The sequence below is a fragment of the Salmo salar genome, unplaced genomic scaffold (assembly GCF_965601325.2).
Source record: "Salmo salar unplaced genomic scaffold, fSalSal1 ptg000293l, whole genome shotgun sequence".
NCBI classification, from domain to species: Eukaryota; Metazoa; Chordata; class Actinopteri; order Salmoniformes; family Salmonidae; genus Salmo; species Salmo salar.
The window spans coordinates 947,501-972,500 of record NW_027675346.1 but is presented as its reverse complement, the minus strand read 5'-3'; the positions used below and the strand labels follow the sequence as shown (position 1 = coordinate 972,500).

The 25,000-nt window shown below is 42.5% G+C and overlaps 60 non-coding genes across 60 annotated transcripts in view; all 60 read right to left on the bottom strand.

Moving 5' to 3' along the window:
* Positions 1–27, bottom strand: part of LOC145869306 (5S ribosomal RNA) — a 119-nt gene extending 92 nt beyond the window's left edge. The window contains exon 1 of the ribosomal RNA XR_014385302.1: positions 1–27. This exon is cut by the window's left edge and continues 92 nt beyond it. This is a non-coding gene — a ribosomal RNA (5S ribosomal RNA).
* Positions 28–436: 409 nt separating this feature from the next.
* Positions 437–555, bottom strand: LOC145868053 (5S ribosomal RNA). The gene has a single exon (XR_014384047.1). It is a non-coding gene; the product is annotated as a 5S ribosomal RNA (ribosomal RNA).
* A 139-nt stretch (positions 556–694) lies between these two features.
* Positions 695–813, bottom strand: LOC145868902 (5S ribosomal RNA). The gene has a single exon (XR_014384897.1). It is a non-coding gene; the product is annotated as a 5S ribosomal RNA (ribosomal RNA).
* A 409-nt stretch (positions 814–1,222) lies between these two features.
* Positions 1,223–1,341, bottom strand: LOC145872181 (5S ribosomal RNA). The gene has a single exon (XR_014387813.1). It is a non-coding gene; the product is annotated as a 5S ribosomal RNA (ribosomal RNA).
* Positions 1,342–1,750: 409 nt separating this feature from the next.
* LOC145867918 (5S ribosomal RNA) lies at positions 1,751–1,869 on the bottom strand. The gene has a single exon (XR_014383911.1). It is a non-coding gene; the product is annotated as a 5S ribosomal RNA (ribosomal RNA).
* Positions 1,870–2,008: 139 nt separating this feature from the next.
* On the bottom strand, positions 2,009–2,127 carry LOC145872180 (5S ribosomal RNA). Its single transcript, XR_014387812.1, has one exon. It is a non-coding gene; the product is annotated as a 5S ribosomal RNA (ribosomal RNA).
* A 409-nt stretch (positions 2,128–2,536) lies between these two features.
* LOC145872179 (5S ribosomal RNA) lies at positions 2,537–2,655 on the bottom strand. Its single transcript, XR_014387811.1, has one exon. It is a non-coding gene; the product is annotated as a 5S ribosomal RNA (ribosomal RNA).
* Positions 2,656–3,064: 409 nt separating this feature from the next.
* On the bottom strand, positions 3,065–3,183 carry LOC145872177 (5S ribosomal RNA). The gene has a single exon (XR_014387809.1). It is a non-coding gene; the product is annotated as a 5S ribosomal RNA (ribosomal RNA).
* A 139-nt stretch (positions 3,184–3,322) lies between these two features.
* LOC145868841 (5S ribosomal RNA) lies at positions 3,323–3,441 on the bottom strand. Its single transcript, XR_014384836.1, has one exon. It is a non-coding gene; the product is annotated as a 5S ribosomal RNA (ribosomal RNA).
* Positions 3,442–3,850: 409 nt separating this feature from the next.
* On the bottom strand, positions 3,851–3,969 carry LOC145868052 (5S ribosomal RNA). Its single transcript, XR_014384046.1, has one exon. It is a non-coding gene; the product is annotated as a 5S ribosomal RNA (ribosomal RNA).
* Positions 3,970–4,378: 409 nt separating this feature from the next.
* LOC145875585 (5S ribosomal RNA) lies at positions 4,379–4,497 on the bottom strand. The gene has a single exon (XR_014391228.1). It is a non-coding gene; the product is annotated as a 5S ribosomal RNA (ribosomal RNA).
* Positions 4,498–4,906: 409 nt separating this feature from the next.
* Positions 4,907–5,025, bottom strand: LOC145868051 (5S ribosomal RNA). Its single transcript, XR_014384045.1, has one exon. It is a non-coding gene; the product is annotated as a 5S ribosomal RNA (ribosomal RNA).
* Positions 5,026–5,164: 139 nt separating this feature from the next.
* On the bottom strand, positions 5,165–5,283 carry LOC145868900 (5S ribosomal RNA). Its single transcript, XR_014384895.1, has one exon. It is a non-coding gene; the product is annotated as a 5S ribosomal RNA (ribosomal RNA).
* Positions 5,284–5,692: 409 nt separating this feature from the next.
* On the bottom strand, positions 5,693–5,811 carry LOC145872176 (5S ribosomal RNA). Its single transcript, XR_014387808.1, has one exon. It is a non-coding gene; the product is annotated as a 5S ribosomal RNA (ribosomal RNA).
* A 409-nt stretch (positions 5,812–6,220) lies between these two features.
* On the bottom strand, positions 6,221–6,339 carry LOC145867916 (5S ribosomal RNA). Its single transcript, XR_014383909.1, has one exon. It is a non-coding gene; the product is annotated as a 5S ribosomal RNA (ribosomal RNA).
* A 139-nt stretch (positions 6,340–6,478) lies between these two features.
* LOC145872175 (5S ribosomal RNA) lies at positions 6,479–6,597 on the bottom strand. Its single transcript, XR_014387807.1, has one exon. It is a non-coding gene; the product is annotated as a 5S ribosomal RNA (ribosomal RNA).
* A 409-nt stretch (positions 6,598–7,006) lies between these two features.
* Positions 7,007–7,125, bottom strand: LOC145872174 (5S ribosomal RNA). Its single transcript, XR_014387806.1, has one exon. It is a non-coding gene; the product is annotated as a 5S ribosomal RNA (ribosomal RNA).
* A 409-nt stretch (positions 7,126–7,534) lies between these two features.
* Positions 7,535–7,653, bottom strand: LOC145867915 (5S ribosomal RNA). The gene has a single exon (XR_014383908.1). It is a non-coding gene; the product is annotated as a 5S ribosomal RNA (ribosomal RNA).
* Positions 7,654–7,792: 139 nt separating this feature from the next.
* LOC145872173 (5S ribosomal RNA) lies at positions 7,793–7,911 on the bottom strand. Its single transcript, XR_014387805.1, has one exon. It is a non-coding gene; the product is annotated as a 5S ribosomal RNA (ribosomal RNA).
* Positions 7,912–8,320: 409 nt separating this feature from the next.
* Positions 8,321–8,439, bottom strand: LOC145872172 (5S ribosomal RNA). The gene has a single exon (XR_014387804.1). It is a non-coding gene; the product is annotated as a 5S ribosomal RNA (ribosomal RNA).
* Positions 8,440–8,848: 409 nt separating this feature from the next.
* On the bottom strand, positions 8,849–8,967 carry LOC145867957 (5S ribosomal RNA). The gene has a single exon (XR_014383951.1). It is a non-coding gene; the product is annotated as a 5S ribosomal RNA (ribosomal RNA).
* Positions 8,968–9,106: 139 nt separating this feature from the next.
* Positions 9,107–9,225, bottom strand: LOC145868840 (5S ribosomal RNA). Its single transcript, XR_014384835.1, has one exon. It is a non-coding gene; the product is annotated as a 5S ribosomal RNA (ribosomal RNA).
* Positions 9,226–9,634: 409 nt separating this feature from the next.
* On the bottom strand, positions 9,635–9,753 carry LOC145872171 (5S ribosomal RNA). Its single transcript, XR_014387803.1, has one exon. It is a non-coding gene; the product is annotated as a 5S ribosomal RNA (ribosomal RNA).
* A 139-nt stretch (positions 9,754–9,892) lies between these two features.
* LOC145870417 (5S ribosomal RNA) lies at positions 9,893–10,011 on the bottom strand. Its single transcript, XR_014386413.1, has one exon. It is a non-coding gene; the product is annotated as a 5S ribosomal RNA (ribosomal RNA).
* Positions 10,012–10,420: 409 nt separating this feature from the next.
* On the bottom strand, positions 10,421–10,539 carry LOC145872170 (5S ribosomal RNA). The gene has a single exon (XR_014387802.1). It is a non-coding gene; the product is annotated as a 5S ribosomal RNA (ribosomal RNA).
* A 409-nt stretch (positions 10,540–10,948) lies between these two features.
* Positions 10,949–11,067, bottom strand: LOC145872169 (5S ribosomal RNA). The gene has a single exon (XR_014387801.1). It is a non-coding gene; the product is annotated as a 5S ribosomal RNA (ribosomal RNA).
* Positions 11,068–11,206: 139 nt separating this feature from the next.
* Positions 11,207–11,325, bottom strand: LOC145868839 (5S ribosomal RNA). The gene has a single exon (XR_014384834.1). It is a non-coding gene; the product is annotated as a 5S ribosomal RNA (ribosomal RNA).
* Positions 11,326–11,734: 409 nt separating this feature from the next.
* LOC145868601 (5S ribosomal RNA) lies at positions 11,735–11,853 on the bottom strand. The gene has a single exon (XR_014384597.1). It is a non-coding gene; the product is annotated as a 5S ribosomal RNA (ribosomal RNA).
* A 409-nt stretch (positions 11,854–12,262) lies between these two features.
* LOC145872168 (5S ribosomal RNA) lies at positions 12,263–12,381 on the bottom strand. The gene has a single exon (XR_014387800.1). It is a non-coding gene; the product is annotated as a 5S ribosomal RNA (ribosomal RNA).
* Positions 12,382–12,520: 139 nt separating this feature from the next.
* On the bottom strand, positions 12,521–12,639 carry LOC145868838 (5S ribosomal RNA). The gene has a single exon (XR_014384833.1). It is a non-coding gene; the product is annotated as a 5S ribosomal RNA (ribosomal RNA).
* A 409-nt stretch (positions 12,640–13,048) lies between these two features.
* Positions 13,049–13,167, bottom strand: LOC145868600 (5S ribosomal RNA). The gene has a single exon (XR_014384596.1). It is a non-coding gene; the product is annotated as a 5S ribosomal RNA (ribosomal RNA).
* Positions 13,168–13,306: 139 nt separating this feature from the next.
* On the bottom strand, positions 13,307–13,425 carry LOC145869112 (5S ribosomal RNA). The gene has a single exon (XR_014385109.1). It is a non-coding gene; the product is annotated as a 5S ribosomal RNA (ribosomal RNA).
* Positions 13,426–13,834: 409 nt separating this feature from the next.
* On the bottom strand, positions 13,835–13,953 carry LOC145872166 (5S ribosomal RNA). Its single transcript, XR_014387798.1, has one exon. It is a non-coding gene; the product is annotated as a 5S ribosomal RNA (ribosomal RNA).
* A 409-nt stretch (positions 13,954–14,362) lies between these two features.
* LOC145868050 (5S ribosomal RNA) lies at positions 14,363–14,481 on the bottom strand. The gene has a single exon (XR_014384044.1). It is a non-coding gene; the product is annotated as a 5S ribosomal RNA (ribosomal RNA).
* Positions 14,482–14,620: 139 nt separating this feature from the next.
* On the bottom strand, positions 14,621–14,739 carry LOC145868837 (5S ribosomal RNA). Its single transcript, XR_014384832.1, has one exon. It is a non-coding gene; the product is annotated as a 5S ribosomal RNA (ribosomal RNA).
* Positions 14,740–15,148: 409 nt separating this feature from the next.
* Positions 15,149–15,267, bottom strand: LOC145872165 (5S ribosomal RNA). The gene has a single exon (XR_014387797.1). It is a non-coding gene; the product is annotated as a 5S ribosomal RNA (ribosomal RNA).
* A 139-nt stretch (positions 15,268–15,406) lies between these two features.
* Positions 15,407–15,526, bottom strand: LOC145870205 (5S ribosomal RNA). Its single transcript, XR_014386201.1, has one exon. It is a non-coding gene; the product is annotated as a 5S ribosomal RNA (ribosomal RNA).
* Positions 15,527–15,935: 409 nt separating this feature from the next.
* On the bottom strand, positions 15,936–16,054 carry LOC145872164 (5S ribosomal RNA). Its single transcript, XR_014387796.1, has one exon. It is a non-coding gene; the product is annotated as a 5S ribosomal RNA (ribosomal RNA).
* Positions 16,055–16,193: 139 nt separating this feature from the next.
* On the bottom strand, positions 16,194–16,313 carry LOC145870204 (5S ribosomal RNA). Its single transcript, XR_014386200.1, has one exon. It is a non-coding gene; the product is annotated as a 5S ribosomal RNA (ribosomal RNA).
* A 409-nt stretch (positions 16,314–16,722) lies between these two features.
* LOC145872163 (5S ribosomal RNA) lies at positions 16,723–16,841 on the bottom strand. Its single transcript, XR_014387795.1, has one exon. It is a non-coding gene; the product is annotated as a 5S ribosomal RNA (ribosomal RNA).
* A 409-nt stretch (positions 16,842–17,250) lies between these two features.
* On the bottom strand, positions 17,251–17,369 carry LOC145872162 (5S ribosomal RNA). The gene has a single exon (XR_014387794.1). It is a non-coding gene; the product is annotated as a 5S ribosomal RNA (ribosomal RNA).
* Positions 17,370–17,508: 139 nt separating this feature from the next.
* Positions 17,509–17,627, bottom strand: LOC145868836 (5S ribosomal RNA). Its single transcript, XR_014384831.1, has one exon. It is a non-coding gene; the product is annotated as a 5S ribosomal RNA (ribosomal RNA).
* Positions 17,628–18,036: 409 nt separating this feature from the next.
* Positions 18,037–18,155, bottom strand: LOC145872160 (5S ribosomal RNA). Its single transcript, XR_014387792.1, has one exon. It is a non-coding gene; the product is annotated as a 5S ribosomal RNA (ribosomal RNA).
* A 139-nt stretch (positions 18,156–18,294) lies between these two features.
* LOC145868834 (5S ribosomal RNA) lies at positions 18,295–18,413 on the bottom strand. The gene has a single exon (XR_014384829.1). It is a non-coding gene; the product is annotated as a 5S ribosomal RNA (ribosomal RNA).
* Positions 18,414–18,822: 409 nt separating this feature from the next.
* On the bottom strand, positions 18,823–18,941 carry LOC145872159 (5S ribosomal RNA). The gene has a single exon (XR_014387791.1). It is a non-coding gene; the product is annotated as a 5S ribosomal RNA (ribosomal RNA).
* A 139-nt stretch (positions 18,942–19,080) lies between these two features.
* Positions 19,081–19,200, bottom strand: LOC145870203 (5S ribosomal RNA). Its single transcript, XR_014386199.1, has one exon. It is a non-coding gene; the product is annotated as a 5S ribosomal RNA (ribosomal RNA).
* A 409-nt stretch (positions 19,201–19,609) lies between these two features.
* Positions 19,610–19,728, bottom strand: LOC145872158 (5S ribosomal RNA). The gene has a single exon (XR_014387790.1). It is a non-coding gene; the product is annotated as a 5S ribosomal RNA (ribosomal RNA).
* Positions 19,729–19,867: 139 nt separating this feature from the next.
* On the bottom strand, positions 19,868–19,987 carry LOC145870202 (5S ribosomal RNA). The gene has a single exon (XR_014386198.1). It is a non-coding gene; the product is annotated as a 5S ribosomal RNA (ribosomal RNA).
* A 409-nt stretch (positions 19,988–20,396) lies between these two features.
* On the bottom strand, positions 20,397–20,515 carry LOC145872157 (5S ribosomal RNA). The gene has a single exon (XR_014387789.1). It is a non-coding gene; the product is annotated as a 5S ribosomal RNA (ribosomal RNA).
* Positions 20,516–20,924: 409 nt separating this feature from the next.
* LOC145872156 (5S ribosomal RNA) lies at positions 20,925–21,043 on the bottom strand. The gene has a single exon (XR_014387788.1). It is a non-coding gene; the product is annotated as a 5S ribosomal RNA (ribosomal RNA).
* A 139-nt stretch (positions 21,044–21,182) lies between these two features.
* On the bottom strand, positions 21,183–21,301 carry LOC145872154 (5S ribosomal RNA). Its single transcript, XR_014387786.1, has one exon. It is a non-coding gene; the product is annotated as a 5S ribosomal RNA (ribosomal RNA).
* Positions 21,302–21,710: 409 nt separating this feature from the next.
* LOC145872153 (5S ribosomal RNA) lies at positions 21,711–21,829 on the bottom strand. Its single transcript, XR_014387785.1, has one exon. It is a non-coding gene; the product is annotated as a 5S ribosomal RNA (ribosomal RNA).
* A 139-nt stretch (positions 21,830–21,968) lies between these two features.
* Positions 21,969–22,087, bottom strand: LOC145868833 (5S ribosomal RNA). The gene has a single exon (XR_014384828.1). It is a non-coding gene; the product is annotated as a 5S ribosomal RNA (ribosomal RNA).
* Positions 22,088–22,496: 409 nt separating this feature from the next.
* On the bottom strand, positions 22,497–22,615 carry LOC145872152 (5S ribosomal RNA). The gene has a single exon (XR_014387784.1). It is a non-coding gene; the product is annotated as a 5S ribosomal RNA (ribosomal RNA).
* Positions 22,616–22,754: 139 nt separating this feature from the next.
* Positions 22,755–22,873, bottom strand: LOC145870416 (5S ribosomal RNA). The gene has a single exon (XR_014386412.1). It is a non-coding gene; the product is annotated as a 5S ribosomal RNA (ribosomal RNA).
* A 409-nt stretch (positions 22,874–23,282) lies between these two features.
* Positions 23,283–23,401, bottom strand: LOC145872151 (5S ribosomal RNA). The gene has a single exon (XR_014387783.1). It is a non-coding gene; the product is annotated as a 5S ribosomal RNA (ribosomal RNA).
* Positions 23,402–23,540: 139 nt separating this feature from the next.
* On the bottom strand, positions 23,541–23,659 carry LOC145872150 (5S ribosomal RNA). Its single transcript, XR_014387782.1, has one exon. It is a non-coding gene; the product is annotated as a 5S ribosomal RNA (ribosomal RNA).
* A 409-nt stretch (positions 23,660–24,068) lies between these two features.
* On the bottom strand, positions 24,069–24,187 carry LOC145872149 (5S ribosomal RNA). The gene has a single exon (XR_014387781.1). It is a non-coding gene; the product is annotated as a 5S ribosomal RNA (ribosomal RNA).
* Positions 24,188–24,326: 139 nt separating this feature from the next.
* Positions 24,327–24,445, bottom strand: LOC145872148 (5S ribosomal RNA). Its single transcript, XR_014387780.1, has one exon. It is a non-coding gene; the product is annotated as a 5S ribosomal RNA (ribosomal RNA).
* A 409-nt stretch (positions 24,446–24,854) lies between these two features.
* Positions 24,855–24,973, bottom strand: LOC145872147 (5S ribosomal RNA). Its single transcript, XR_014387779.1, has one exon. It is a non-coding gene; the product is annotated as a 5S ribosomal RNA (ribosomal RNA).
* Positions 24,974–25,000: the final 27 nt, after the last annotated feature.

The following is a 25,000-nucleotide window of genomic DNA, read 5'->3' as shown; positions in this document are numbered from 1 at the left end:
CGTACCCAGGCTGGTTTGGCCGTAAGCGAGAAACAATCTCTTGCTACAACATATATAGTCAAAGTGAGTGTGATAAACAGACATTGCATTTTCACCAATTAGATAAGCAGCTTGAACTTTGTGTCACTGAAAAAGTAGAAGAAATTACAAACACTGTTCCCATCACTTTTTAGCACAGGTAGTTGGATAAAATACAAACTTTATTTCCTTTCATCATTTGAACAGGGCAAAGGAGCACAAAGCACACACAAGCTGCATTCAGCAACAATATTCTTGTTTGTCTTATAAATACAAGGCAGATGCTAATTGAAAACACAAGGAAATTTGATCCTATTAAAAAGGCAGGAAGCTGCATTTAGTCAATTCATCATTAAATGCTTACTACAAGGCAGTGTTGCTGATGAAATAGTGCAGGGGCACACCCTCGTGGACAAAATGCTTACAGCACCTGGTATTCCCAGGCGGTCTCCCATCCAAGTACTAACCAGGCCCGACCATGCTTAGCTTCCGAGATCAGACGAGATCGGGCGTACCCAGGCTGGTATGGCCGTAAGCGAGAAACAATCTCTTGCTACAACATATATAGTCAAAGTGAGTCTGATAAAACAGACATTTAGTCAATTCATCATTAAATGCTTAATACAAGGCAGTGTTGCTGATGAAATAGTGCAAGAGCACACCCTCGTGGACAAAATGCTTACAGCACCTGGTATTCCCAGGCGGTCTCCCATCCAAGTACTAACCAGGCCCGACCCTGCTTAGCTTCCGAGATCAGACGAGATTGGGAGTACCCAGGCTGGTATGGCCGTAAGCGAGAAACAACCTCTTGCTACAACATATATAGTCAAAGTGAGTGTGATAAACAGACATTGCATTTTCACCAATTAGATAAGCAGCTTGAACTTTGTGTCACTGAAAAAGTAGAAGAAATTACAAACACTGTTCCCATCACTTTTTAGCACAGGTAGTTGGATAAAATACAAACTTTATTTCCTTTCATCATTTGAACAGGGCAAAGGAGCACAAAGCACACACAAGCTGCATTCAGCAACAATATTCTTGTTTGTCTTATAAATACAAGGCAGATGCTAATTGAAAACACAAGGAAATTTGATCCTATTAAAAAGGCAGGAAGCTGCATTTAGTCAATTCATCATTAAATGCTTACTACAAGGCAGTGTTGCTGATGAAATAGTGCAGGGGCACACCCTCGTGGACAAAATGCTTACAGCACCTGGTATTCCCAGGCGGTCTCCCATCCAAGTACTAACCAGGCCCGACCCTGCTTAGCTTCCGAGATCAGACGAGATCGGGCGTACCCAGGCTGGTATGGCCGTAAGCGAGAAACAATCTCTTGCTACAACATATATAGTCAAAGTGAGTGTGATAAACAGACATTGCATTTTCACCAATTAGATAAGCAGCTTGAACTTTGTGTCACTGAAAAAGTAGAAGAAATTACAAACACTGTTCCCATCACTTTTTAGCACAGGTAGTTGGATAAAATACAAACTTTATTTCCTTTCATCATTTGAACAGGGCAAAGGAGCACAAAGCACACACAAGCTGCATTCAGCAACAATATTCTTGTTTGTCTTATAAATACAAGGCAGATGCTAATTGAAAACACAAGGAAATTTGATCCTATTAAAAAGGCAGGAAGCTGCATTTAGTCAATTCATCATTAAATGCTTACTACAAGGCAGTGTTGCTGATGAAATAGTGCAGGGGCACACCCTCGTGGACAAAATGCGTACAGCACCTGGTATTCCCAGGCGGTCTCCCATCCAAGTACTAACCAGGCCCGACCCTGCTTAGCTTCCGAGATCAGACGAGATCGGGCGTACCCAGGCTGGTATGGCCGTAAGCGAGAAACAATCTCTTGCTACAACATATATAGTCAAAGTGAGTCTGATAAAACAGACATTTAGTCAATTCATCATTAAATGCTTAATACAAGGCAGTGTTGCTGATGAAATAGTGCAAGAGCACACCCTCGTGGACAAAATGCTTACAGCACCTGGTATTCCCAGGCGGTCTCCCATCCAAGTACTAACCAGGCCCGACCCTGCTTAGCTTCCGAGATCAGACGAGATCGGGCGTACCCAGGCTGGTATGGCCGTAAGCGAGAAACAATCTCTTGCTACAACATATATAGTCAAAGTGAGTGTGATAAACAGACATTGCATTTTCACCAATTAGATAAGCAGCTTGAACTTTGTGTCACTGAAAAAGTAGAAGAAATTACAAACACTGTTCCCATCACTTTTTACCACAGGTAGTTGGATAAAATACAAACTTTATTTCCTTTCATCATTTGAACAGGGCAAAGGAGCACAAAGCACACACAAGCTGCATTCAGCAACAATATTCTTGTTTGTCTTATAAATACAAGGCAGATGCTAATTGAAAACACAAGGAAATTTGATCCTATTAAAAAGGCAGGAAGCTGCATTTAGTCAATTCATCATTAAATGCTTACTACAAGGCAGTGTTGCTGATGAAATAGTGCAGGGGCACACCCTCGTGGACAAAATGCTTACAGCACCTGGTATTCCCAGGCGGTCTCCCATCCAAGTACTAACCAGGCCCGACCCTGCTTAGCTTCCGAGATCAGACGAGATCGGGCGTACCCAGGCTGGTATGGCCGTAAGCGAGAAACAATCTCTTGCTACAACATATATAGTCAAAGTGAGTGTGATAAACAGACATTGCATTTTCACCAATTAGATAAGCAGCTTGAACTTTGTGTCACTGAAAAAGTAGAAGAAATTACAAACACTGTTCCCATCACTTTTTAGCACAGGTAGTTGGATAAAATACAAACTTTATTTCCTTTCATCATTTGAACAGGGCAAAGGAGCACAAAGCACACACAAGCTGCATTCAGCAACAATATTCTTGTTTGTCTTATAAATACAAGGCAGATGCTAATTGAAAACACAAGGAAATTTGATCCTATTAAAAAGGCAGGAAGCTGCATTTAGTCAATTCATCATTAAATGCTTACTACAAGGCAGTGTTGCTGATGAAATAGTGCAGGGGCACACCCTCGTGGACAAAATGCTTACAGCACCTGGTATTCCCAGGCGGTCTCCCATCCAAGTACTAACCAGGCCCGACCCTGCTTAGCTTCCGAGATCAGACGAGATCGGGCGTACCCAGGCTGGTATGGCCGTAAGCGAGAAACAATCTCTTGCTACAACATATATAGTCAAAGTGAGTCTGATAAAACAGACATTTAGTCAATTCATCATTAAATGCTTAATACAAGGCAGTGTTGCTGATGAAATAGTGCAAGAGCACACCCTCGTGGACAAAATGCTTACAGCACCTGGTATTCCCAGGCGGTCTCCCATCCAAGTACTAACCAGGCCCGACCCTGCTTAGCTTCCGAGATCAGACGAGATTGGGCGTACCCAGGCTGGTATGGCCGTAAGCGAGAAACAACCTCTTGCTACAACATATATAGTCAAAGTGAGTGTGATAAACAGACATTGCATTTTCACCAATTAGATAAGCAGCTTGAACTTTGTGTCACTGAAAAAGTAGAAGAAATTACAAACACTGTTCCCATCACTTTTTAGCACAGGTAGTTGGATAAAATACAAACTTTATTTCCTTTCATCATTTGAACAGGGCAAAGGAGCACAAAGCACACACAAGCTGCATTCAGCAACAATATTCTTGTTTGTCTTATAAATACAAGGCAGATGCTAATTGAAAACACAAGGAAATTTGATCCTATTAAAAAGGCAGGAAGCTGCATTTAGTCAATTCATCATTAAATGCTTACTACAAGGCAGTGTTGCTGATGAAATAGTGCAGGGGCACACCCTCGTGGACAAAATGCTTACAGCACCTGGTATTCCCAGGCGGTCTCCCATCCAAGTACTAACCAGGCCCGACCATGCTTAGCTTCCGAGATCAGACGAGATCGGGCGTACCCAGGCTGGTATGGCCGTAAGCGAGAAACGAACTCTTGCTACAACATATATAGTCAAAGTGAGTGTGATAAACAGACATTGCATTTTCACCAATTAGATAAGCAGCTTGAACTTTGTGTCACTGAAAAAGTAGAAGAAATTACAAACACTGTTCCCATCACTTTTTACCACAGGTAGTTGGATAAAATACAAACTTTATTTCCTTTCATCATTTGAACAGGGCAAAGGAGCACAAAGCACACACAAGCTGCATTCAGCAACAATATTCTTGTTTGTCTTATAAATACAAGGCAGATGCTAATTGAAAACACAAGGAAATTTGATCCTATTAAAAAGGCAGGAAGCTGCATTTAGTCAATTCATCATTAAATGCTTACTACAAGGCAGTGTTGCTGATGAAATAGTGCAGGGGCACACCCTCGTGGACAAAATGCTTACAGCACCTGGTATTCCCAGGCGGTCTCCCATCCAAGTACTAACCAGGCCCGACCCTGCTTAGCTTCCGAGATCAGACGAGATCGGGCGTACCCAGGCTGGTTTGGCCGTAAGCGAGAAACAATCTCTTGCTACAACATATATAGTCAAAGTGAGTGTGATAAACAGACATTGCATTTTCACCAATTAGATAAGCAGCTTGAACTTTGTGTCACTGAAAAAGTAGAAGAAATTACAAACACTGTTCCCATCACTTTTTAGCACAGGTAGTTGGATAAAATACAAACTTTATTTCCTTTCATCATTTGAACAGGGCAAAGGAGCACAAAGCACACACAAGCTGCATTCAGCAACAATATTCTTGTTTGTCTTATAAATACAAGGCAGATGCTAATTGAAAACACAAGGAAATTTGATCCTATTAAAAAGGCAGGAAGCTGCATTTAGTCAATTCATCATTAAATGCTTACTACAAGGCAGTGTTGCTGATGAAATAGTGCAGGGGCACACCCTCGTGGACAAAATGCTTACAGCACCTGGTATTCCCAGGCGGTCTCCCATCCAAGTACTAACCAGGCCCGACCATGCTTAGCTTCCGAGATCAGACGAGATCGGGCGTACCCAGGCTGGTATGGCCGTAAGCGAGAAACAATCTCTTGCTACAACATATATAGTCAAAGTGAGTCTGATAAAACAGACATTTAGTCAATTCATCATTAAATGCTTAATACAAGGCAGTGTTGCTGATGAAATAGTGCAAGAGCACACCCTCGTGGACAAAATGCTTACAGCACCTGGTATTCCCAGGCGGTCTCCCATCCAAGTACTAACCAGGCCCGACCCTGCTTAGCTTCCGAGATCAGACGAGATTGGGAGTACCCAGGCTGGTATGGCCGTAAGCGAGAAACAACCTCTTGCTACAACATATATAGTCAAAGTGAGTGTGATAAACAGACATTGCATTTTCACCAATTAGATAAGCAGCTTGAACTTTGTGTCACTGAAAAAGTAGAAGAAATTACAAACACTGTTCCCATCACTTTTTAGCACAGGTAGTTGGATAAAATACAAACTTTATTTCCTTTCATCATTTGAACAGGGCAAAGGAGCACAAAGCACACACAAGCTGCATTCAGCAACAATATTCTTGTTTGTCTTATAAATACAAGGCAGATGCTAATTGAAAACACAAGGAAATTTGATCCTATTAAAAAGGCAGGAAGCTGCATTTAGTCAATTGATCATTAAATGCTTACTACAAGGCAGTGTTGCTGATGAAATAGTGCAGGGGCACACCCTCGTGGACAAAATGCTTACAGCACCTGGTATTCCCAGGCGGTCTCCCATCCAAGTACTAACCAGGCCCGACCCTGCTTAGCTTCCGAGATCAGACGAGATCGGGCGTACCCAGGCTGGTATGGCCGTAAGCGAGAAACAATCTCTTGCTACAACATATATAGTCAAAGTGAGTGTGATAAACAGACATTGCATTTTCACCAATTAGATAAGCAGCTTGAACTTTGTGTCACTGAAAAAGTAGAAGAAATTACAAACACTGTTCCCATCACTTTTTAGCACAGGTAGTTGGATAAAATACAAACTTTATTTCCTTTCATCATTTGAACAGGGCAAAGGAGCACAAAGCACACACAAGCTGCATTCAGCAACAATATTCTTGTTTGTCTTATAAATACAAGGCAGATGCTAATTGAAAACACAAGGAAATTTGATCCTATTAAAAAGGCAGGAAGCTGCATTTAGTCAATTCATCATTAAATGCTTACTACAAGGCAGTGTTGCTGATGAAATAGTGCAGGGGCACACCCTCGTGGACAAAATGCGTACAGCACCTGGTATTCCCAGGCGGTCTCCCATCCAAGTACTAACCAGGCCCGACCCTGCTTAGCTTCCGAGATCAGACGAGATCGGGCGTACCCAGGCTGGTATGGCCGTAAGCGAGAAACAATCTCTTGCTACAACATATATAGTCAAAGTGAGTCTGATAAAACAGACATTTAGTCAATTCATCATTAAATGCTTAATACAAGGCAGTGTTGCTGATGAAATAGTGCAAGAGCACACCCTCGTGGACAAAATGCTTACAGCACCTGGTATTCCCAGGCGGTCTCCCATCCAAGTACTAACCAGGCCCGACCCTGCTTAGCTTCCGAGATCAGACGAGATCGGGCGTACCCAGGCTGGTATGGCCGTAAGCGAGAAACAATCTCTTGCTACAACATATATAGTCAAAGTGAGTGTGATAAACAGACATTGCATTTTCACCAATTAGATAAGCAGCTTGAACTTTGTGTCACTGAAAAAGTAGAAGAAATTACAAACACTGTTCCCATCACTTTTTACCACAGGTAGTTGGATAAAATACAAACTTTATTTCCTTTCATCATTTGAACAGGGCAAAGGAGCACAAAGCACACACAAGCTGCATTCAGCAACAATATTCTTGTTTGTCTTATAAATACAAGGCAGATGCTAATTGAAAACACAAGGAAATTTGATCCTATTAAAAAGGCAGGAAGCTGCATTTAGTCAATTCATCATTAAATGCTTACTACAAGGCAGTGTTGCTGATGAAATAGTGCACGGGCACACCCTCGTGGACAAAATGCTTACAGCACCTGGTATTCCCAGGCGGTCTCCCATCCAAGTACTAACCAGGCCCGACCCTGCTTAGCTTCCGAGATCAGACGAGATCGGGCGTACCCAGGCTGGTATGGCCGTAAGCGAGAAACAATCTCTTGCTACAACATATATAGTCAAAGTGAGTGTGATAAACAGACATTGCATTTTCACCAATTAGATAAGCAGCTTGAACTTTGTGTCACTGAAAAAGTAGAAGAAATTACAAACACTGTTCCCATCACTTTTTAGCACAGGTAGTTGGATAAAATACAAACTTTATTTCCTTTCATCATTTGAACAGGGCAAAGGAGCACAAAGCACACACAAGCTGCATTCAGCAACAATATTCTTGTTTGTCTTATAAATACAAGGCAGATGCTAATTGAAAACACAAGGAAATTTGATCCTATTAAAAAGGCAGGAAGCTGCATTTAGTCAATTCATCATTAAATGCTTACTACAAGGCAGTGTTGCTGATGAAATAGTGCAGGGGCACACCCTCGTGGACAAAATGCGTACAGCACCTGGTATTCCCAGGCGGTCTCCCATCCAAGTACTAACCAGGCCCGACCCTGCTTAGCTTCCGAGATCAGACGAGATCGGGCGTACCCAGGCTGGTATGGCCGTAAGCGAGAAACAATCTCTTGCTACAACATATATAGTCAAAGTGAGTCTGATAAAACAGACATTTAGTCAATTCATCATTAAATGCTTAATACAAGGCAGTGTTGCTGATGAAATAGTGCAAGAGCACACCCTCGTGGACAAAATGCTTACAGCACCTGGTATTCCCAGGCGGTCTCCCATCCAAGTACTAACCAGGCCCGACCCTGCTTAGCTTCCGAGATCAGACGAGATCGGGCGTACCCAGGCTGGTATGGCCGTAAGCGAGAAACAATCTCTTGCTACAACATATATAGTCAAAGTGAGTGTGATAAACAGACATTGCATTTTCACCAATTAGATAAGCAGCTTGAACTTTGTGTCACTGAAAAAGTAGAAGAAATTACAAACACTGTTCCCATCACTTTTTACCACAGGTAGTTGGATAAAATACAAACTTTATTTCCTTTCATCATTTGAACAGGGCAAAGGAGCACAAAGCACACACAAGCTGCATTCAGCAACAATATTCTTGTTTGTCTTATAAATACAAGGCAGATGCTAATTGAAAACACAAGGAAATTTGATCCTATTAAAAAGGCAGGAAGCTGCATTTAGTCAATTCATCATTAAATGCTTACTACAAGGCAGTGTTGCTGATGAAATAGTGCAGGGGCACACCCTCGTGGACAAAATGCTTACAGCACCTGGTATTCCCAGGCGGTCTCCCATCCAAGTACTAACCAGGCCCGACCCTGCTTAGCTTCCGAGATCAGACGAGATCGGGCGTACCCAGGCTGGTATGGCCGTAAGCGAGAAACAATCTCTTGCTACAACATATATAGTCAAAGTGAGTGTGATAAACAGACATTGCATTTTCACCAATTAGATAAGCAGCTTGAACTTTGTGTCACTGAAAAAGTAGAAGAAATTACAAACACTGTTCCCATCACTTTTTAGCACAGGTAGTTGGATAAAATACAAACTTTATTTCCTTTCATCATTTGAACAGGGCAAAGGAGCACAAAGCACACACAAGCTGCATTCAGCAACAATATTCTTGTTTGTCTTATAAATACAAGGCAGATGCTAATTGAAAACACAAGGAAATTTGATCCTATTAAAAAGGCAGGAAGCTGCATTTAGTCAATTCATCATTAAATGCTTACTACAAGGCAGTGTTGCTGATGAAATAGTGCAGGGGCACACCCTCGTGGACAAAATGCTTACAGCACCTGGTATTCCCAGGCGGTCTCCCATCCAAGTACTAACCAGGCCCGACCCTGCTTAGCTTCCGAGATCAGACGAGATCGGGCGTACCCAGGCTGGTATGGCCGTACGCGAGAAACAATCTCTTGCTACAACATATATAGTCAAAGTGAGTCTGATAAAACAGACATTTAGTCAATTCATCATTAAATGCTTAATACAAGGCAGTGTTGCTGATGAAATAGTGCAAGAGCACACCCTCGTGGACAAAATGCTTACAGCACCTGGTATTCCCAGGCGGTCTCCCATCCAAGTACTAACCAGGCCCGACCCTGCTTAGCTTCCGAGATCAGACGAGATTGGGCGTACCCAGGCTGGTATGGCCGTAAGCGAGAAACAACCTCTTGCTACAACATATATAGTCAAAGTGAGTGTGATAAACAGACATTGCATTTTCACCAATTAGATAAGCAGCTTGAACTTTGTGTCACTGAAAAAGTAGAAGAAATTACAAACACTGTTCCCATCACTTTTTAGCACAGGTAGTTGGATAAAATACAAACTTTATTTCCTTTCATCATTTGAACAGGGCAAAGGAGCACAAAGCACACACAAGCTGCATTCAGCAACAATATTCTTGTTTGTCTTATAAATACAAGGCAGATGCTAATTGAAAACACAAGGAAATTTGATCCTATTAAAAAGGCAGGAAGCTGCATTTAGTCAATTCATCATTAAATGCTTACTACAAGGCAGTGTTGCTGATGAAATAGTGCAGGGGCACACCCTCGTGGACAAAATGCTTACAGCACCTGGTATTCCCAGGCGGTCTCCCATCCAAGTACTAACCAGGCCCGACCCTGCTTAGCTTCCGAGATCAGACGAGATCGGGCGTACCCAGGCTGGTATGGCCGTAAGCGAGAAACAATCTCTTGCTACAACATATATAGTCAAAGTGAGTCTGATAAAACAGACATTTAGTCAATTCATCATTAAATGCTTAATACAAGGCAGTGTTGCTGATGAAATAGTGCAAGAGCACACCCTCGTGGACAAAATGCTTACAGCACCTGGTATTCCCAGGCGGTCTCCCATCCAAGTACTAACCAGGCACGACCCTGCTTAGCTTCCGAGATCAGACGAGATTGGGCGTACCCAGGCTGGTATGGCCGTAAGCGAGAAGCAACCTCTTGCTACAACATATATAGTCAAAGTGAGTGTGATAAACAGACATTGCATTTTCACCAATTAGATAAGCAGCTTGAACTTTGTGTCACTGAAAAAGTAGAAGAAATTACAAACACTGTTCCCATCACTTTTTAGCACAGGTAGTTGGATAAAATACAAACTTTATTTCCTTTCATCATTTGAACAGGGCAAAGGAGCACAAAGCACACACAAGCTGCATTCAGCAACAATATTCTTGTTTGTCTTATAAATACAAGGCAGATGCTAATTGAAAACACAAGGAAATTTGATCCTATTAAAAAGGCAGGAAGCTGCATTTAGTCAATTCATCATTAAATGCTTACTACAAGGCAGTGTTGCTGATGAAATAGTGCAGGGGCACACCCTCGTGGACAAAATGCTTACAGCACCTGGTATTCCCAGGCGGTCTCCCATCCAAGTACTAACCAGGCCCGACCCTGCTTAGCTTCCGAGATCAGACGAGATCGGGCGTACCCAGGCTGGTATGGCCGTAAGCGAGAAACAATCTCTTGCTACAACATATATAGTCAAAGTGAGTGTGATAAACAGACATTGCATTTTCACCAATTAGATAAGCAGCTTGAACTTTGTGTCACTGAAAAAGTAGAAGAAATTACAAACACTGTTCCCATCACTTTTTACCACAGGTAGTTGGATAAAATACAAACTTTATTTCCTTTCATCATTTGAACAGGGCAAAGGAGCACAAAGCACACACAAGCTGCATTCAGCAACAATATTCTTGTTTGTCTTATAAATACAAGGCAGATGCTAATTGAAAACACAAGGAAATTTGATCCTATTAAAAAGGCAGGAAGCTGCATTTAGTCAATTCATCATTAAATGCTTACTACAAGGCAGTGTTGCTGATGAAATAGTGCAGGGGCACACCCTCGTGGACAAAATGCTTACAGCACCTGGTATTCCCAGGCGGTCTCCCATCCAAGTACTAACCAGGCCCGACCCTGCTTAGCTTCCGAGATCAGACGAGATCGGGCGTACCCAGGCTGGTATGGCCGTAAGCGAGAAACAATCTCTTGCTACAACATATATAGTCAAAGTGAGTCTGATAAAACAGACATTTAGTCAATTCATCATTAAATGCTTAATACAAGGCAGTGTTGCTGATGAAATAGTGCAAGAGCACACCCTCGTGGACAAAATGCTTACAGCACCTGGTATTCCCAGGCGGTCTCCCATCCAAGTACTAACCAGGCCCGACCCTGCTTAGCTTCCGAGATCAGACGAGATTGGGCGTACCCAGGCTGGTATGGCCGTAAGCGAGAAACAACCTCTTGCTACAACATATATAGTCAAAGTGAGTGTGATAAACAGACATTGCATTTTCACCAATTAGATAAGCAGCTTGAACTTTGTGTCACTGAAAAAGTAGAAGAAATTACAAACACTGTTCCCATCACTTTTTAGCACAGGTAGTTGGATAAAATACAAACTTTATTTCCTTTCATCATTTGAACAGGGCAAAGGAGCACAAAGCACACACAAGCTGCATTCAGCAACAATATTCTTGTTTGTCTTATAAATACAAGGCAGATGCTAATTGAAAACACAAGGAAATTTGATCCTATTAAAAAGGCAGGAAGCTGCATTTAGTCAATTCATCATTAAATGCTTACTACAAGGCAGTGTTGCTGATGAAATAGTGCAGGGGCACACCCTCGTGGACAAAATGCTTACAGCACATGGTATTCCCAGGCGGTCTCCCATCCAAGTACTAACCAGGCCCGACCCTGCTTAGCTTCCGAGATCAGACGAGATCGGGCGTACCCAGGCTGGTATGGCCGTAAGCGAGAAACAATCTCTTGCTACAACATATATAGTCAAAGTGAGTGTGATAAACAGACATTGCATTTTCACCAATTAGATAAGCAGCTTGAACTTTGTGTCACTGAAAAAGTAGAAGAAATTACAAACACTGTTCCCATCACTTTTTACCACAGGTAGTTGGATAAAATACAAACTTTATTTCCTTTCATCATTTGAACAGGGCAAAGGAGCACAAAGCACACACAAGCTGCATTCAGCAACAATATTCTTGTTTGTCTTATAAATACAAGGCAGATGCTAATTGAAAACACAAGGAAATTTGATCCTATTAAAAAGGCAGGAAGCTGCATTTAGTCAATTCATCATTAAATGCTTACTACAAGGCAGTGTTGCTGATGAAATAGTGCAGGGGCACACCCTCGTGGACAAAATGCTTACAGCACCTGGTATTCCCAGGCGGTCTCCCATCCAAGTACTAACCAGGCCCGACCCTGCTTAGCTTCCGAGATCAGACGAGATCGGGCGTACCCAGGCTGGTATGGCCGTAAGCGAGAAACAATCTCTTGCTACAACATATATAGTCAAAGTGAGTCTGATAAAACAGACATTTAGTCAATTCATCATTAAATGCTTAATACAAGGCAGTGTTGCTGATGAAATAGTGCAAGAGCACACCCTCGTGGACAAAATGCTTACAGCACCTGGTATTCCCAGGCGGTCTCCCATCCAAGTACTAACCAGGCCCGACCCTGCTTAGCTTCCGAGATCAGACGAGATTGGGCGTACCCAGGCTGGTATGGCCGTAAGCGAGAAACAACCTCTTGCTACAACATATATAGTCAAAGTGAGTGTGATAAACAGACATTGCATTTTCACCAATTAGATAAGCAGCTTGAACTTTGTGTCACTGAAAAAGTAGAAGAAATTACAAACACTGTTCCCATCACTTTTTAGCACAGGTAGTTGGATAAAATACAAACTTTATTTCCTTTCATCATTTGAACAGGGCAAAGGAGCACAAAGCACACACAAGCTGCATTCAGCAACAATATTCTTGTTTGTCTTATAAATACAAGGCAGATGCTAATTGAAAACACAAGGAAATTTGATCCTATTAAAAAGGCAGGAAGCTGCATTTAGTCAATTCATCATTAAATGCTTACTACAAGGCAGTGTTGCTGATGAAATAGTGCAGGGGCACACCCTCGTGGACAAAATGCTTACAGCACATGGTATTCCCAGGCGGTCTCCCATCCAAGTACTAACCAGGCCCGACCCTGCTTAGCTTCCGAGATCAGACGAGATCGGGCGTACCCAGGCTGGTATGGCCGTAAGCGAGAAACAATCTCTTGCTACAACATATATAGTCAAAGTGAGTCTGATAAAACAGACATTTAGTCAATTCATCATTAAATGCTTAATACAAGGCAGTGTTGCTGATGAAATAGTGCAAGAGCACACCCTCGTGGACAAAATGCTTACAGCACCTGGTATTCCCAGGCGGTCTCCCATCCAAGTACTAACCAGGCCCGACCCTGCTTAGCTTCCGAGATCAGACGAGATCGGGCGTACCCAGGCTTGTATGGCCGTAAGCGAGAAACAATCTCTTGCTACAACATATATAGTCAAAGTGAGTGTGATAAACAGACATTGCATTTTCACCAATTAGATAAGCAGCTTGAACTTTGTGTCACTGAAAAAGTAGAAGAAATTACAAACACTGTTCCCATCACTTTTTAGCACAGGTAGTTGGATAAAATACAAACTTTATTTCCTTTCATCATTTGAACAGGGCAAAGGAGCACAAAGCACACACAAGCTGCATTCAGCAACAATATTCTTGTTTGTCTTATAAATACAAGGCAGATGCTAATTGAAAACACAAGGAAATTTGATCCTATTAAAAAGGCAGGAAGCTGCATTTAGTCAATTCATCATTAAATGCTTACTACAAGGCAGTGTTGCTGATGAAATAGTGCAGGGGCACACCCTCGTGGACAAAATGCTTACAGCACCTGGTATTCCCAGGCGGTCTCCCATCCAAGTACTAACCAGGCCCGACCCTGCTTAGCTTCCGAGATCAGACGAGATCGGGCGTACCCAGGCTGGTATGGCCGTAAGCGAGAAACAATCTCTTGCTACAACATATATAGTCAAAGTGAGTGTGATAAACAGACATTGCATTTTCACCAATTAGATAAGCAGCTTGAACTTTGTGTCACTGAAAAAGTAGAAGAAATTACAAACACTGTTCCCATCACTTTTTAGCACAGGTAGTTGGATAAAATACAAACTTTATTTCCTTTCATCATTTGAACAGGGCAAAGGAGCACAAAGCACACACAAGCTGCATTCAGCAACAATATTCTTGTTTGTCTTATAAATACAAGGCAGATGCTAATTGAAAACACAAGGAAATTTGATCCTATTAAAAAGGCAGGAAGCTGCATTTAGTCAATTCATCATTAAATGCTTACTACAAGGCAGTGTTGCTGATGAAATAGTGCAGGGGCACACCCTCGTGGACAAAATGCTTACAGCACCTGGTATTCCCAGGCGGTCTCCCATCCAAGTACTAACCAGGCCCGACCATGCTTAGCTTCCGAGATCAGACGAGATCGGGCGTACCCAGGCTGGTATGGCCGTAAGCGAGAAACAATCTCTTGCTACAACATATATAGTCAAAGTGAGTCTGATAAAACAGACATTTAGTCAATTCATCATTAAATGCTTAATACAAGGCAGTTTTGCTGATGAAATAGTGCAAGAGCACACCCTCGTGGACAAAATGCTTACAGCACCTGGTATTCCCAGGCGGTCTCCCATCCAAGTACTAACCAGGCCCGACCCTGCTTAGCTTCCGAGATCAGACGAGATTGGGCGTACCCAGGCTGGTATGGCCGTAAGCGAGAAACAACCTCTTGCTACAACATATATAGTCAAAGTGAGTGTGATAAACAGACATTGCATTTTCACCAATTAGATAAGCAGCTTGAACTTTGTGTCACTGAAAAAGTAGAAGAAATTACAAACACTGTTCCCATCACTTTTTAGCACAGGTAGTTGGATAAAATACAAACTTTATTTCCTTTCATCATTTGAACAGGGCAAAGGAGCACAAAGCACACACAAGCTGCATTCAGCAACAATATTCTTGTTTGTCTTATAAATACAAGGCAGATGCTAATTGAAAACACAAGGAAATTTGATCCTATTAAAAAGGCAGGAAGCTGCATTTAGTCAATTCATCATTAAATGCTTACTACAAGGCAGTGTTGCTGATGAAATAGTGCAGGGGCACACCCTCGTGGACAAAATGCTTACAGCACCTGGTATTCCCAGGCGGTCTCCCATCCAAGTACTAACCAGGCCCGACCCTGCTTAGCTTCCGAGATCAGACGAGATCGGGCGTACCCAGGCTGGTATGGCCGTAAGCGAGAAACAATCTCTTGCTACAACATATATAGTCAAAGTGAGTCTGATAAAACAGACATTTAGTCAATTCATCATTAAATGCTTAATACAAGGCAGTGTTGCTGATGAAATAGTGCAAGAGCACACCCTCGTGGACAAAATGCTTACAGCACCTGGTATTCCCAGGCGGTCTCCCATCCAAGTACTAACCAGGCCCTTACCCTGCTTAGCTTCCGAGATCAGACGAGATTGGGCGTACCCAGGCTGGTATGGCCGTAAGCGAGAAACAACCTCTTGCTACAACATATATAGTCAAAGTGAGTGTGATAAACAGACATTGCATTTTCACCAATTAGATAAGCAGCTTGAACTTTGTGTCACTGAAAAAGTAGAAGAAATTACAAACACTGTTCCCATCACTTTTTAGCACAGGTAGTTGGATAAAATACAAACTTTATTTCCTTTCATCATTTGAACAGGGCAAAGGAGCACAAAGCACACACAAGCTGCATTCAGCAACAATATTCTTGTTTGTCTTATAAATACAAGGCAGATGCTAATTGAAAACACAAGGAAATTTGATCCTATTAAAAAGGCAGGAAGCTGCATTTAGTCAATTCATCATTAAATGCTTACTACAAGGCAGTGTTGCTGATGAAATAGTGCAGGGGCACACCCTCGTGGACAAAATGCTTACAGCACCTGGTATTCCCAGGCGGTCTCCCATCCAAGTACTAACCAGGCCCGACCCTGCTTAGCTTCCGAGATCAGACGAGATCGGGCGTACCCAGGCTGGTATGGCCGTAAGCGAGAAACAATCTCTTGCTACAACATATATAGTCAAAGTGAGTCTGATAAAACAGACATTTAGTCAATTCATCATTAAATGCTTAATACAAGGCAGTGTTGCTGATGAAATAGTGCAAGAGCACACCCTCGTGGACAAAATGCTTACAGCACCTGGTATTCCCAGGCGGTCTCCCATCCAAGTACTAACCAGGCCCTTACCCTGCTTAGCTTCCGAGATCAGACGAGATTGGGCGTACCCAGGCTGGTATGGCCGTAAGCGAGAAACAACCTCTTGCTACAACATATATAGTCAAAGTGAGTGTCATAAACAGACATTGCATTTTCACCAATTAGATAAGCAGCTTGAACTTTGTGTCACTGAAAAAGTAGAAGAAATTACAAACACTGTTCCCATCACTTTTTAGCACAGGTAGTTGGATAAAATACAAACTTTATTTCCTTTCATCATTTGAACAGGGCAAAGGAGCACAAAGCACACACAAGCTGCATTCAGCAACAATATTCTTGTTTGTCTTATAAATACAAGGCAGATGCTAATTGAAAACACAAGGAAATTTGATCCTATTAAAAAGGCAGGAAGCTGCATTTAGTCAATTCATCATTAAATGCTTACTACAAGGCAGTGTTGCTGATGAAATAGTGCAGGGGCACACCCTCGTGGACAAAATGCTTACAGCACCTGGTATTCCCAGGCGGTCTCCCATCCAAGTACTAACCAGGCCCGACCCTGCTTAGCTTCCGAGATCAGACGAGATCGGGCGTACCCAGGCTGGTATGGCCGTAAGCGAGAAACAATCTCTTGCTACAACATATATAGTCAAAGTGAGTGTGATAAACAGACATTGCATTTTCACCAATTAGATAAGCAGCTTGAACTTTGTGTCACTGAAAAAGTAGAAGAAATTACAAACACTGTTCCCATCACTTTTTAGCACAGGTAGTTGGATAAAATACAAACTTTATTTCCTTTCATCATTTGAACAGGGCAAAGGAGCACAAAGCACACACAAGCTGCATTCAGCAACAATATTCTTGTTTGTCTTATAAATACAAGGCAGATGCTAATTGAAAACACAAGGAAATTTGATCCTATTAAAAAGGCAGGAAGCTGCATTTAGTCAATTCATCATTAAATGCTTACTACAAGGCAGTGTTGCTGATGAAATAGTGCAGGGGCACACCCTCGTGGACAAAATGCTTACAGCACCTGGTATTCCCAGGCGGTCTCCCATCCAAGTACTAACCAGGCCCGACCCTGCTTAGCTTCCGAGATCAGACGAGATCGGGCGTACCCAGGCTGGTATGGCCGTAAGCGAGAAACAATCTCTTGCTACAACATATATAGTCAAAGTGAGTCTGATAAAACAGACATTTAGTCAATTCATCATTAAATGCTTAATACAAGGCAGTGTTGCTGATGAAATAGTGCAAGAGCACACCCTCGTGGACAAAATGCTTACAGCACCTGGTATTCCCAGGCGGTCTCCCATCCAAGTACTAACCAGGCCCGACCCTGCTTAGCTTCCGAGATCAGACGAGATTGGGCGTACCCAGGCTGGTATGGCCGTAAGCGAGAAACAACCTCTTGCTACAACATATATAGTCAAAGTGAGTGTGATAAACAGACATTGCATTTTCACCAATTAGATAAGCAGCTTGAACTTTGTGTCACTGAAAAAGTAGAAGAAATTACAAACACTGTTCCCATCACTTTTTAGCACAGGTAGTTGGATAAAATACAAACTTTATTTCCTTTCATCATTTGAACAGGGCAAAGGAGCACAAAGCACACACAAGCTGCATTCAGCAACAATATTCTTGTTTGTCTTATAAATACAAGGCAGATGCTAATTGAAAACACAAGGAAATTTGATCCTATTAAAAAGGCAGGAAGCTGCATTTAGTCAATTCATCATTAAATGCTTACTACAAGGCAGTGTTGCTGATGAAATAGTGCAGGGGCACACCCTCGTGGACAAAATGCTTACAGCACCTGGTATTCCCAGGCGGTCTCCCATCCAAGTACTAACCAGGCCCGACCCTGCTTAGCTTCCGAGATCAGACGAGATCGGGCGTACCCAGGCTGGTATGGCCGTAAGCGAGAAACAATCTCTTGCTACAACATATATAGTCAAAGTGAGTCTGATAAAACAGACATTTAGTCAATTCATCATTAAATGCTTAATACAAGGCAGTGTTGCTGATGAAATAGTGCAAGAGCACACCCTCGTGGACAAAATGCTTACAGCACCTGGTATTCCCAGGCGGTCTCCCATCCAAGTACTAACCAGGCCCGACCCTGCTTAGCTTCCGAGATCAGACGAGATTGGGCGTACCCAGGCTGGTATGGCCGTAAGCGAGAAACAACCTCTTGCTACAACATATATAGTCAAAGTGAGTGTGATAAACAGACATTGCATTTTCACCAATTAGATAAGCAGCTTGAACTTTGTGTCACTGAAAAAGTAGAAGAAATTACAAACACTGTTCCCATCACTTTTTAGCACAGGTAGTTGGATAAAATACAAACTTTATTTCCTTTCATCATTTGAACAGGGCAAAGGAGCACAAAGCACACACAAGCTGCATTCAGCAACAATATTCTTGTTTGTCTTATAAATACAAGGCAGATGCTAATTGAAAACACAAGGAAATTTGATCCTATTAAAAAGGCAGGAAGCTGCATTTAGTCAATTCATCATTAAATGCTTACTACAAGGCAGTGTTGCTGATGAAATAGTGCAGGGGCACACCCTCGTGGACAAAATGCTTACAGCACCTGGTATTCCCAGGCGGTCTCCCATCCAAGTACTAACCAGGCCCGACCCTGCTTAGCTTCCGAGATCAGACGAGATCGGGCGTACCCAGGCTGGTATGGCCGTAAGCGAGAAACAATCTCTTGCTACAACATATATAGTCAAAGTGAGTCTGATAAAACAGACATTTAGTCAATTCATCATTAAATGCTTAATACAAGGCAGTGTTGCTGATGAAATAGTGCAAGAGCACACCCTCGTGGACAAAATGCTTACAGCACCTGGTATTCCCAGGCGGTCTCCCATCCAAGTACTAACCAGGCCCTTACCCTGCTTAGCTTCCGAGATCAGACGAGATTGGGCGTACCCAGGCTGGTATGGCCGTAAGCGAGAAACAACCTCTTGCTACAACATATATAGTCAAAGTGAGTGTGATAAACAGACATTGCATTTTCACCAATTAGATAAGCAGCTTGAACTTTGTGTCACTGAAAAAGTAGAAGAAATTACAAACACTGTTCCCATCACTTTTTAGCACAGGTAGTTGGATAAAATACAAACTTTATTTCCTTTCATCATTTGAACAGGGCAAAGGAGCACAAAGCACACACAAGCTGCATTCAGCAACAATATTCTTGTTTGTCTTATAAATACAAGGCAGATGCTAATTGAAAACACAAGGAAATTTGATCCTATTAAAAAGGCAGGAAGCTGCATTTAGTCAATTCATCATTAAATGCTTACTACAAGGCAGTGTTGCTGATGAAATAGTGCAGGGGCACACCCTCGTGGACAAAATGCTTACAGCACCTGGTATTCCCAGGCGGTCTCCCATCCAAGTACTAACCAGGCCCGACCCTGCTTAGCTTCCGAGATCAGACGAGATCGGGCGTACCCAGGCTGGTATGGCCGTAAGCGAGAAACAATCTCTTGCTACAACATATATAGTCAAAGTGAGTCTGATAAAACAGACATTTAGTCAATTCATCATTAAATGCTTAATACAAGGCAGTGTTGCTGATGAAATAGTGCAAGAGCACACCCTCGTGGACAAAATGCTTACAGCACCTGGTATTCCCAGGCGGTCTCCCATCCAAGTACTAACCAGGCCCTTACCCTGCTTAGCTTCCGAGATCAGACGAGATTGGGCGTACCCAGGCTGGTATGGCCGTAAGCGAGAAACAACCTCTTGCTACAACATATATAGTCAAAGTGAGTGTCATAAACAGACATTGCATTTTCACCAATTAGATAAGCAGCTTGAACTTTGTGTCACTGAAAAAGTAGAAGAAATTACAAACACTGTTCCCATCACTTTTTAGCACAGGTAGTTGGATAAAATACAAACTTTATTTCCTTTCATCATTTGAACAGGGCAAAGGAGCACAAAGCACACACAAGCTGCATTCAGCAACAATATTCTTGTTTGTCTTATAAATACAAGGCAGATGCTAATTGAAAACACAAGGAAATTTGATCCTATTAAAAAGGCAGGAAGCTGCATTTAGTCAATTCATCATTAAATGCTTACTACAAGGCAGTGTTGCTGATGAAATAGTGCAGGGGCACACCCTCGTGGACAAAATGCTTACAGCACCTGGTATTCCCAGGCGGTCTCCCATCCAAGTACTAACCAGGCCCGACCCTGCTTAGCTTCCGAGATCAGACGAGATCGGGCGTACCCAGGCTGGTATGGCCGTAAGCGAGAAACAATCTCTTGCTACAACATATATAGTCAAAGTGAGTGTGATAAACAGACATTGCATTTTCACCAATTAGATAAGCAGCTTGAACTTTGTGTCACTGAAAAAGTAGAAGAAATTACAAACACTGTTCCCATCACTTTTTAGCACAGGTAGTTGGATAAAATACAAACTTTATTTCCTTTCATCATTTGAACAGGGCAAAGGAGCACAAAGCACACACAAGCTGCATTCAGCAACAATATTCTTGTTTGTCTTATAAATACAAGGCAGATGCTAATTGAAAACACAAGGAAATTTGATCCTATTAAAAAGGCAGGAAGCTGCATTTAGTCAATTCATCATTAAATGCTTACTACAAGGCAGTGTTGCTGATGAAATAGTGCAGGGGCACACCCTCGTGGACAAAATGCTTACAGCACCTGGTATTCCCAGGCGGTCTCCCATCCAAGTACTAACCAGGCCCGACCCTGCTTAGCTTCCGAGATCAGACGAGATCGGGCGTACCCAGGCTGGTATGGCCGTAAGCGAGAAACAATCTCTTGCTACAACATATATAGTCAAAGTGAGTCTGATAAAACAGACATTTAGTCAATTCATCATTAAATGCTTAATACAAGGCAGTGTTGCTGATGAAATAGTGCAAGAGCACACCCTCGTGGACAAAATGCTTACAGCACCTGGTATTCCCAGGCGGTCTCCCATCCAAGTACTAACCAGGCCCGACCCTGCTTAGCTTCCGAGATCAGACGAGATCGGGCGTACCCAGGCTGGTATGGCCGTAAGCGAGAAACAACCTCTTGCTACAACATATATAGTCAAAGTGAGTGTGATAAACAGACATTGCATTTTCACCAATTAGATAAGCAGCTTGAACTTTGTGTCACTGAAAAAGTAGAAGAAATTACAAACACTGTTCCCATCACTTTTTAGCACAGGTAGTTGGATAAAATACAAACTTTATTTCCTTTCATCATTTGAACAGGGCAAAGGAGCACAAAGCACACACAAGCTGCATTCAGCAACAATATTCTTGTTTGTCTTATAAATACAAGGCAGATGCTAATTGAAAACACAAGGAAATTTGATCCTATTAAAAAGGCAGGAAGCTGCATTTAGTCAATTCATCATTAAATGCTTACTACAAGGCAGTGTTGCTGATGAAATAGTGCAGGGGCACACCCTCGTGGACAAAATGCTTACAGCACCTGGTATTCCCAGGCGGTCTCCCATCCAAGTACTAACCAGGCCCGACCCTGCTTAGCTTCCGAGATCAGACGAGATCGGGCGTACCCAGGCTGGTATGGCCGTAAGCGAGAAACAATCTCTTGCTACAACATATATAGTCAAAGTGAGTCTGATAAAACAGACATTTAGTCAATTCATCATTAAATGCTTAATACAAGGCAGTGTTGCTGATGAAATAGTGCAAGAGCACACCCTCGTGGACAAAATGCTTACAGCACCTGGTATTCCCAGGCGGTCTCCCATCCAAGTACTAACCAGGCCCGACCCTGCTTAGCTTCCGAGATCAGACGAGATTGGGCGTACCCAGGCTGGTATGGCCGTAAGCGAGAAACAACCTCTTGCTACAACATATATAGTCAAAGTGAGTGTGATAAACAGACATTGCATTTTCACCAATTAGATAAGCAGCTTGAACTTTGTGTCACTGAAAAAGTAGAAGAAATTACAAACACTGTTCCCATCACTTTTTAGCACAGGTAGTTGGATAAAATACAAACTTTATTTCCTTTCATCATTTGAACAGGGCAAAGGAGCACAAAGCACACACAAGCTGCATTCAGCAACAATATTCTTGTTTGTCTTATAAATACAAGGCAGATGCTAATTGAAAACACAAGGAAATTTGATCCTATTAAAAAGGCAGGAAGCTGCATTTAGTCAATTCATCATTAAATGCTTACTACAAGGCAGTGTTGCTGATGAAATAGTGCAGGGGCACACCCTCGTGGACAAAATGCTTACAGCACCTGGTATTCCCAGGCGGTCTCCCATCCAAGTACTAACCAGGCCCGACCCTGCTTAGCTTCCGAGATCAGACGAGATCGGGCGTACCCAGGCTGGTATGGCCGTAAGCGAGAAACAATCTCTTGCTACAACATATATAGTCAAAGTGAGTCTGATAAAACAGACATTTAGTCAATTCATCATTAAATGCTTAATACAAGGCAGTGTTGCTGATGAAATAGTGCAAGAGCACACCCTCGTGGACAAAATGCTTACAGCACCTGGTATTCCCAGGCGGTCTCCCATCCAAGTACTAACCAGGCACGACCCTGCTTAGCTTCCGAGATCAGACGAGATTGGGCGTACCCAGGCTGGTATGGCCGTAAGCGAGAAACAACCTCTTGCTACAACATATATAGTCAAAGTGAGTGTGATAAACAGACATTGCATTTTCACCAATTAGATAAGCAGCTTGAACTTTGTGTCACTGAAAAAGTAGAAGAAATTACAAACACTGTTCCCATCACTTTTTAGCACAGGTAGTTGGATAAAATACAAACTTTATTTCCTTTCATCATTTGAACAGGGCAAAGGAGCACAAAGCACACACAAGCTGCATTCAGCAACAATATTCTTGTTTGTCTTATAAATACAAGGCAGATGCTAATTGAAAACACAAGGAAATTTGATCCTATTAAAAAGGCAGGAAGCTGCATTTAGTCAATTCATCATTAAATGCTTACTACAAGGCAGTGTTGCTGATGAAATAGTGCAGTGGCACACCCTCGTGGACAAAATGCTTACAGCACCTGGTATTCCCAGGCGGTCTCCCATCCAAGTACTAACCAGGCCCGACCCTGCTTAGCTTCCGAGATCAGACGAGATCGGGCGTACCCAGGCTGGTATGGCCGTAAGCGAGAAACAATCTCTTGCTACAACATATATAGTCAAAGTGAGTCTGATAAAACAGACATTTAGTCAATTCATCATTAAATGCTTAATACAAGGCAGTGTTGCTGATGAAATAGTGCAAGAGCACACCCTCGTGGACAAAATGCTTACAGCACCTGGTATTCCCAGGCGGTCTCCCATCCAAGTACTAACCAGGCCCGACCCTGCTTAGCTTCCGAGATCAGACGAGATCGGGCGTACCCAGGCTGGTATGGCCGTAAGCGAGAAACAATCTCTTGCTACAACATATATAGTCAAAGTGAGTGTGATAAACAGACATTGCATTTTCACCAATTAGATAAGCAGCTTGAACTTTGTGTCACTGAAAAAGTAGAAGAAATTACAAACACTGTTCCCATCACTTTTTAGCACAGGTAGTTGGATAAAATACAAACTTTATTTCCTTTCATCATTTGAACAGGGCAAAGGAGCACAAAGCACACACAAGCTGCATTCAGCAACAATATTCTTGTTTGTCTTATAAATACAAGGCAGATGCTAATTGAAAACACAAGGAAATTTGATCCTATTAAAAAGGCAGGAAGCTGCATTTAGTCAATTCATCATTAAATGCTTACTACAAAGCAGTGTTGCTGATGAAATAGTGCAGGGGCACACCCTCGTGGACAAAATGCTTACAGCACCTGGTATTCCCAGGCGGTCTCCCATCCAAGTACTAACCAGGCCCGACCCTGCTTAGCTTCCGAGATCAGACGAGATCGGGCGTACCCAGGCTGGTATGGCCGTAAGCGAGAAACAATCTCTTGCTACAACATATATAGTCAAAGTGAGTCTGATAAAACAGACATTTAGTCAATTCATCATTAAATGCTTAATACAAGGCAGTGTTGCTGATGAAATAGTGCAAGAGCACACCCTCGTGGACAAAATGCTTACAGCACCTGGTATTCCCAGGCGGTCTCCCATCCAAGTACTAACCAGGCCCGACCCTGCTTAGCTTCCGAGATCAGACGAGATCGGGCGTACCCAGGCTGGTATGGCCGTAAGCGAGAAACAATCTCTTGCTACAACATATATAGTCAAAGTGAGTGTGATAAACAGACATTGCATTTTCACCAATTAGATAAGCAGCTTGAACTTTGTGTCACTGAAAAAGTAGAAGAAATTACAAACACTGTTCCCATCACTTTTTAGCACAGGTAGTTGGATAAAATACAAACTTTATTTCCTTTCATCATTTGAACAGGGCAAAGGAGCACAAAGCACACACAAGCTGCATTCAGCAACAATATTCTTGTTTGTCTTATAAATACAAGGCAGATGCTAATTGAAAACACAAGGAAATTTGATCCTATTAAAAAGGCAGGAAGCTGCATTTAGTCAATTCATCATTAAATGCTTACTACAAGGCAGTGTTGCTGATGAAATAGTGCAGTGGCACACCCTCGTGGACAAAATGCTTACAGCACCTGGTATTCCCAGGCGGTCTCCCATCCAAGTACTAACCAGGCCCGACCCTGCTTAGCTTCCGAGATCAGACGAGATCGGGCGTACCCAGGCTGGTATGGCCGTAAGCGAGAAACAATCTCTTGCTACAACATAT